The sequence below is a fragment of the Natator depressus genome, chromosome 24, assembly GCF_965152275.1.
Source record: "Natator depressus isolate rNatDep1 chromosome 24, rNatDep2.hap1, whole genome shotgun sequence".
NCBI lineage: Eukaryota > Metazoa > Chordata > Testudines > Cheloniidae > Natator > Natator depressus.
Window position 1 is genome coordinate 7,098,925 of NC_134257.1, and position 8,172 is coordinate 7,107,096.

General features: G+C 44.7%; 1 long non-coding RNA gene across 1 annotated transcript; it reads left to right on the forward strand.

The window, feature by feature from the left end:
• The first annotated feature begins 942 nt into the window (after positions 1-942).
• On the forward strand, positions 943-6,252 carry LOC141977036 (uncharacterized). The gene is made up of 3 exons (XR_012636171.1): positions 943-989; positions 3,400-3,547; positions 6,123-6,252. It is a non-coding gene; the product is annotated as an uncharacterized LOC141977036 (long non-coding RNA).
• Positions 6,253-8,172: the final 1,920 nt, after the last annotated feature.

The following is an 8,172-nucleotide window of genomic DNA, read 5'->3' on the forward strand; positions in this document are numbered from 1 at the left end:
AGGGACCACAAAACAATGTAGCTCTGATTTTACACCCCGATTGTACATATAAAGCACTGTAAAGAGGTTAAAAAATAATATATCTCATGAGTAAAAGGGAATTGAGAGGCATTTGAGAAGAGAGATGTTTCCCGATGAGATATGCAAAGTGATGGAGAGGTGATGAGGTGAGGAAAGACCTAGAGGGAGGATTTTGTAGATGGCGGACAGTGCAGAGAAGATACTGATTACAGGGGAAAGAATTCACCTGAGAGAGAGGGGGCACAGAGGGTAAAAAATGCTGAAGGCTTCTGTATCCTCACGCCTCGGGGGTAAGGCCGGGTGTGAAATGGGCTCAGGAGGGGAAAACTGGATGTGGTGGCATCAAGGCCCACTTTGCTCAAGTCAGGCACTTTTCTCTGTTTTTTTGCGTCTTCCACAGCCCCTGCCAGCGAGTGCTCACATTACATTGTGCCCCTTGCGGCTGGAGCTGGTCTGCTGCTGCTGGTGGTGTCTCTGAGCCTCGTCTGGACCCTCTGCCCTTCCACGCTAGGTAATAAACACAGCCCAGCCCAGACACTCTCCCGCAGAGAGAAATCCTACTCCCCTGCTTGCTACTGGGGACTGCAGCTGTCCTGTCCAACACATGAACACGCTGCAAATGTCACAACTGCACTGATCTCAGAATGTTTGTTTTCTGAAACTTGAATTTCCTGTGTCGGGAGAACGGCTTTGTTCTCAGTGACAAAGGGAGAGATGTAGAAAGGCTTCTACTTCCGATGGCTCAGGCACCTGGTGTATAGCTCACAAAGAGCACTAGCCTTTCTGATGAGTCTCTCTCCATTTGCCATGCTTGGTGGTGCCCTGCACACCTACAGCTCGGATGCACCATTAGTCAGTAACTACAGCTGAGGTAGTGACCACTGGAAGAGGAACTTTGACTGTTGTCTTTGTTTGTTCCAAGATTCCAGCCCAGGGTCTCAGCACCCCCAGCTTCCGAGGAGCACCAGGTACGGCTCTTTGCAAACTGTCTCTGTCTAAATCAATATGTCTGTTTCGGGCATTTCTAATCCATCAACTTCATATATTTGGCACTTAAACCAATTTGTTTTGAAAGGTGAAGGTGAAAGAGAGATCTAGCTGTTGGAGTAGCAGAAGGGGAGCAAAGAGCCTTACTGCTAACAATGGTACCAATTTACTGTGGGATAGTGGGCAAGCCACTTAGTACTCTGTGACTCAGTTTCCCCATGTGTAAAAAGTGAATAACAAGGTTTACTGCGCAAGGATGATGGGAAGTTTTGATATTTTATTGGTTCTGACTGTACCCTTTACAGGGTTTTTGTGCAGCTGCGAACATTTTTGGCACTTATAAGATAAAGAGCCAGAAGAAATTATATTTGTAAAGCACATGAAGATTTTGCAGTGATGGGTGCTGTGGGCCTGAGTCCAAGCTCACTGACCTCAATAGGAGACTACCCATTTATACCAGGTTTGGGTCTAGCCAAATATAATGAGCAGGTGAGTTCTTAAAGTCAGAATCTGACACTGGTTTCCATTCTGATAACACGCACAGTTTACAGGACAATCAGGAGAATCAGAGATGAGAGGGAATTTTTCATCAGGCTAAACTCACTTGGATGTTTGGTGCTCTCACACCCTGTATCCCTTCATTTTACAAGGAGCTGGCTAAATTTACTAATTGTCACCAAACAGGATTGAATCTTATACACTCATCTGGGTTTCAATTCGCGGAATCACAAAGGACGCACAATGCAGCGATCAGCCAGAGGGAAACGTGTAAAACCCTGAACTGTCTTGTGCAGGGGAATGCACACGTGGGAACTGATGGCTGGTTCTCTGCTGATCGGAAGTAGCTGCTGGAAGAATGCTCTGTCTGTCTCAGTTGCCTTTTTTACTTATTTTCTCCCCTTCTCTGTTTAGAAATAAAAAGTCAGAAGACTCCCACAGAGTCCAGCCTCATCAGGTGGGACATCTCCTCTTGGGATGTAAAGGCATCGTGGTGTAGATGACTTTACATGTCACATGTGTATTAGATTGGAAGCTCTTTGGGGCAGGGACTGTCTCTTTGTTCTGTGTTTGTGCAGCACCTAGCACAATGAGGCCTGGTCCATAACCGGGGCTGCTGAGTGCTATGGTAAAACAATAATTGTCATCATCATCCTCCCCCATGTGCAGGGGGACCTGGACACAACTGGAAGGCTGTGGCTTCCCTGGACAGAGGCCGGATGGCAGGAGCCTGCAGAGGGGACGTGCAGCCCCTGTATATGCCACAGCTCCCCTGATCCTCAGCAGGCACATGATGCCTTTGCAGTAACGTTACATGGACGTACAATGGGATTGTGAAGGGGAAGGACGGATGTGGGAGGAGCTGGGAGGGATGGGAATCTCTCCTCAGACCAGGGCTGGAACTGCTACTCCAGTGTTTCCTCTACAGCAGTGTTTCTCAATGACCAGTCCGTGGACCAGTGCTGGTCCTTGAGATCTCCCTGACACAGTTTAGGAAGGCAGCAAGCCGGTCCCTGGTATCAGAAAGGCTGAGAAATGCTGGTGTAGAGGCTGCTTCTTTCTCCAAAGGCGAAATCCACAGGGCCCCAGGTGCCAGCCTCTGTGCACCATCTAACAATAACATGTTATCAATGACTTGAGCTCTCCTGGTGCCTGAGCCTGCATGCGCTGCCCGTTTACATCACAACTTGTTCAAGCTGTCATTCTAAATATCACTCATTAAAAACAGACGGCATCCCCACTAGTGACTTGTGTGCGTTGCCTTTTTTACCTGTTCAATGCATCAAGCTCAGCTTATTGTGTAATAAGAAAGGTGACCTCTTAAATTCTCTGGGTCAGATTCTGCTCTGGTTTACTGCAGTGTAAATCTGAAGGAGCTGTGTTGCAGTCAGTGGAGTTATTCTGGATTTACTCCAGTGACTCTGAGAGCAGAATCCGGCCCTTTTCATCCCTCTTAGTGTCTGTGTTTCTTTGATGGATGATACAACAAATGTGTTACACACCACTTGTTAGACACACAACTCCACATATGATAAGGACTGTTTTAAAGATGATTTTTTGTTCTCCATGTCCACTAGAGGCAGGACAAGAAGTAATGGGTTTAATCTGCAGCAGGGAATGTTTGGGGTAGATATTTGGAAAAAGCTTCTAACTCTAAGGGGGGTTCAGCTCTGGAACTAGCTTCCAAGGGAGGTTGTGGAATCCCCGTCACTGGAGGTTTTGAAGAGCAGGTTGAACAAACACCTGTAAGAGATGATCCAGGTTTACTTGTCCAGACCCCTGTGCTGAGGCAGGACCTGGATGACTTTTCAAGGTTCCTTCCAGTCTGACATTTCTATGATTCTCTGAGTGCCAATAAAAATTGAATGACTAAGGGCCTGAATCTGATCTCAGGTTACTGAACCCAACGGGGCTGCAGGAGGGCCCAGATTTCCATTGAGCTTTCAAACTGAGGCCATGAGTGGATGGTGACTTGACATCACTGAGGATGCTTTCAGCAGGATGAGAGCAGCTGGCTCTGGTTCCTTGGCCAACGTCCCATGTGAGTAAATTACTAGAGCTGGTCAGGTCTTTAGAAGAAAGGTTTCTTTGTTGGAAAATGCACACTTGTTGAAATGGAGATTTTTTTTTTCCCCCAGGGGAAAAGGGTAAGCTTTGATGAATTTTTTGACATGTATTAAAAGTTTCAAAATTGAAAAACTCCAGTTCAAAATGATGAACTGCTGAGAAGTTTAAACTATTTATATTTGAAATCATTTTAAGTTTAACATGGTCAAAATTTTATATAGTCAAAATTGAAAGGAAACATATTCAAAAATATTAAAACAAAACCACTTCCTTTCACACAATCCAAAAATGATTTTTGGTTCTCGGAAACATTTTGAGATTTTACCTTTTCATCGCAGTTCGAGACGAGAAAATTTTTTGATATCTTGAAAATTTTTCGTGCAATGGGAAATTTTCTGGCCCAGCCTGGTAATCACATGAGTGTAAAAGTGCTCCTGTCGCTGCAGTTGGCTACATTGCGCCTTTCCACTTCCTGCCCTAAGCCACCGCGCAGGGCTGCTGTGGGGCTGTCAGACAGCTGCCCCGCTCCACCCCCACAGTGCATGAAGATATTTCTGTATATACTGTAAGGGTCCAATTCTGCATGGTGCTGAGGCACTTGCTGTGATGTGCTGGGCACCCACTGAACTAAGCTAAGTCCAGAGGAGTGGTGCGTGCTCAGCTGCTTTTAGTTGCAGCACCTACCTTCAGTTCCCTAAAGCACTGTACGTTGTAAAGCATGTTCGCTGGGAACCTTAGAGCAGAAAATAGGGCTTTGTGCCATTGTCAGTCCGTGTTACTGGGAGGGTGATAACAGGCCCTTACAGGAACTGGGCTGGGGAGACATTGTGCTCGAATAGCATTATGATTTCCATGGTCTTATTTGTACAACCACTGACAACATTCAGCCCCTTAACAGCGACCCTGGGGACCGGATTCTCATTTGCACTAAGCCCCTTTCCACCACGGTAACGCACAAGGGCCTGGTAGTGGGTGTGAGTGTAATTTATGCTCCTTTAAACTCCTCTTTACCTTGGTGCAAAGGGGAAGCTGTGTAATTGTGAGTAATGCCCTTGGGCTAGAAATCAGACAGAATCTTGACCAGTCCAGCCTTCCTTTAAACTCTTGCTTCCATTTAATATTGATTGAGGCAGGGACTGCAGGATTTAGCCCAGGTAGCTCCACACCCATGAGAGAGAGCGAGAGAGGGAGGGGAAGGAAGGAAGATGGTCCCCAGCATTAGAGAGCTGCCGGGAAGGGGTTTCTGACAGATCAATCCCCACTTTGCCAGGGGAGCTGCAGCCAGTCAGTGCAGCCTTATAAGTGGGCTTGAGGCTAAGGAGACCTGGCCAAGGCACCGAGGGAATCTGGTCTTTTCTGAGCCAATGGCTCTAATCGCTAGCCCACGTTGCCCTCTATTGTCAGCTGTTTCAGAAGGGTCACTGACAGATGCACTTTTCTTCTTGCTCCCTGCTTTGTGCAGCCAGATGCAGCTTTCGAACCTGCCGTGTTCCGTTCATTTTTAGCCAGATTATTGGTAGATCGAAAGGGAGGCAGGGGGGGCACTTAACTTCCACTGGCTTCAGTAGGAGCGAGTCAGCTAACCCTCTTAGCCATGTTTGAAAATCTCACGAGGCACCTCTCTGCATTTATAGGCACCGAAATACTTTTGAAAATCTGGCCCGCAGGCAGTTTTTAAAATGGGACTTGGTCTCTTTTGAAAATTGTATCCCTTGTTGTCTTATTTCTCACACAAGTCAGAGCTTTCAGTGGGATGATTTAAAGTGCTATTAAAGTCCTCCAAGATGAGACTCCAAATGATTGTTACAGGCAAATTTTGTACCACCAAGAAATATGGTACAACAATGGACCAAACATGGAAACCTGGGGAGAGATTTAGCTTGGGCTTGTCAAAAGAACTAAGTGATTTAGGAGTATTTTCCTTTGAAAGTCAATGGGACTTGTGCTCCGAAGTCTTGTGGGTTTGTTTATATACATCATCCATGTTCTGGAGGTTTATAATTATTCTAAATCATTAGAGTACACCCCTATGCCATTGAAACGCAGAGAAATTCTACAAGAAATGGTGTACCCTCTGTAGAGTCTTTAACCCACCCCTCTAGTATCTATCAGCACAGCACATCCTCCTCGGAGGCGTTCCTCACTGGGAATGACCAAGACACTGTACCCAGTCACTGCAGCAGTGCACTGGGCATCAGCCTTTGGACTAGTGTGTCAGGATTTTGTTCTCCTTTTTTATGAAAATGATCTTTGCCAAGTATCTGGTTTTATCTTCTTTAGGTAAAACTTCTGCATTAAACTCTGGAATTGGGAAAACAGCCTCTTCAGTAGGACACCAGTGCTGAATATCTATGATATGTTTGGAAACTTTTGCTGGATATTAATTGCATTTCCATTCACTTGTATAAAGTTAGAGCAGCTTTTTTAGCATTTTGGATGCAGAGAATAACTAACAGATTAAGAAATTTCTAGTGCTGAGCTATCCATTCCATCTGTGGCAGTTGGAGACCTGGCAGAAACTGACTATTAACGATATTTTATTTCTCCAGTGCTGGGAGTGCAGTTATTTCTGCACCAGACTCAACGGATCCAGTTTGTTGAAGTTAGTGAAACCGCAAAGATCCACTGTTCTTCCACAGAAAAATTGGAAGAAAGTAGAATGTTTTGGTATTTGAGAAGAGAAGGAGAGAAACCCACCTGCATTAAGCGCTGTTTGGATGATCAAAATGTAAGTAAGTTTGCTTGCAAACACAAGACGCACAGCTCGACACTGGAAATCCGCAATATCCAAAAGAATGAGACTGGCATTTACTACTGTGCATATATAGACAGCAGCTACCTGCTTTTCGGGAATGGATCCACGCTGATTGTTGGAGGTAAGGAACCATAGCTTGTTTAAGGAGACTAATAACTGATTGACAAAGCATATTTCATGTTCCCATTAAAATGTGACAAGATACCATAGCTATTGATGAATAGTTCAAAGGAAAGCATGCTTTAAGCCAAGCAGATGAGCTAAACATTAAATGCTCTGGGTATAGAAGGAATATAACAACATTTATTGTTATAAAATATATGTGTAAAAGCTGAACGTGCCAAAAGTAAACTATTGAAGTTTCTCTGTGACTGTTCAGGGCACCCAGGTAGGGAATATTTCTAACCTAAGAGTTATGTTTGCATGAAGTAATATTTTTAGTTAATGAAAACTTTATAAAATTTATAAAATTGTTTGCAATTTTCCTTCTAGGTAGTGCAGCTATATCCTAGTTAGTGTTGGTGTGGTAATTTAATATTTCCTTCTTCAATACATTTGTTCCTTTGAATTAACGTCTTAGTGAATGATAGTATGCAGTGTTGCTGTAGCCGTGTTGGTCCCAGGATATTAGAGAGACAAGGTGGGTGAGGTAATAGCTTTCATTAGGCCAACTTCTGTTGGTGAGAGAGACAAGCTTTCTTGCTGACACAGAGCTCTCCTTCTGGTCTGGGAAATGACACTCTGAATATATTTCCCAGACCTGAACGAGAACTCTGTGGCAGCTTGAAAGTTTGTGTCTTTCACCAACAGAAGTTGGTCCAATGAAGGATTTTACCTCACCCACCTTGTCTCTCTGGGTGAAAGATTAATACCTTCCTTGGAATCTCCTTCCTTGGAAGTTTTTAAGGTCAGGCTTGACAAAGCCTTGGCTGGGATGATTTGTTTGGGGATTGGTCCTGCTTTGAGCAGGGGGTTGGACTAGATGACCTCCTGAGGTCCCTTCCAACCCTGATACTCTATGATTCTATGATTCTATGACCTTTAATCAGACTGCAGCTCATTTGATCATTGCACTGAAATATCACACCACCTTCTGCTCAGACAGTTATACCAAGAGCAGCTGGGTGATGCTTCTGGTCCCATTTCCACATGACATTCAAGTCACTGGGACAGCACATCTGGCCTGTGTGATCCATGGAGTGTCCAGCCCAGTCCATGTTTCCTGGAGTGTTTCTGGGGAACTGCAGAAACAGGGGCTGACGCGCTCATTGAAAGCAAAGGATGGATCTTTAACCCTCATAAATCACATCAGCGTCCCCATGGACACCTGGACCAGTGGGAAGAATTTCACCTGTGAAGTCAAATTCAACTCTTCTGGCAGCAGTGTGAAGAAAAGTACCAGGTATCCTGAAGGTGAGTGATGATATATTTGAGACCAAGGGAGACTCAGATATGAAATAAGGGTGAAGTGGCCACAATCAGAGCTGCTTCTACGTAACTTTCCATCACAGAAAGCTGGAATATTCTATGTCTTAGTTAAAATTTTTCTAGAGAATTTGGGGAAAGGTAATGTGAGACATTACAGGGATCATAAGACAATGGAGCTCAGCTCTCTACTGCAGCTTTCACCCAGATTGTACATATAAAGCACTGTAAAGACTTAAAAAATAATATATCTCTTGAGTAAAGGGGAATTGAGAGGCAGTTGAGAAGAGAGATGTGTTCCAGTGAGATATGCAAAGTGATGGAGAGGCAGTGAGGTGAGGTGAGACCTGGAGGGAGGATTTTGTGGATGGCAGAAGGTCCAGAGAAGATTCTGATTACAGGGGAAAGAATTCGCCTAA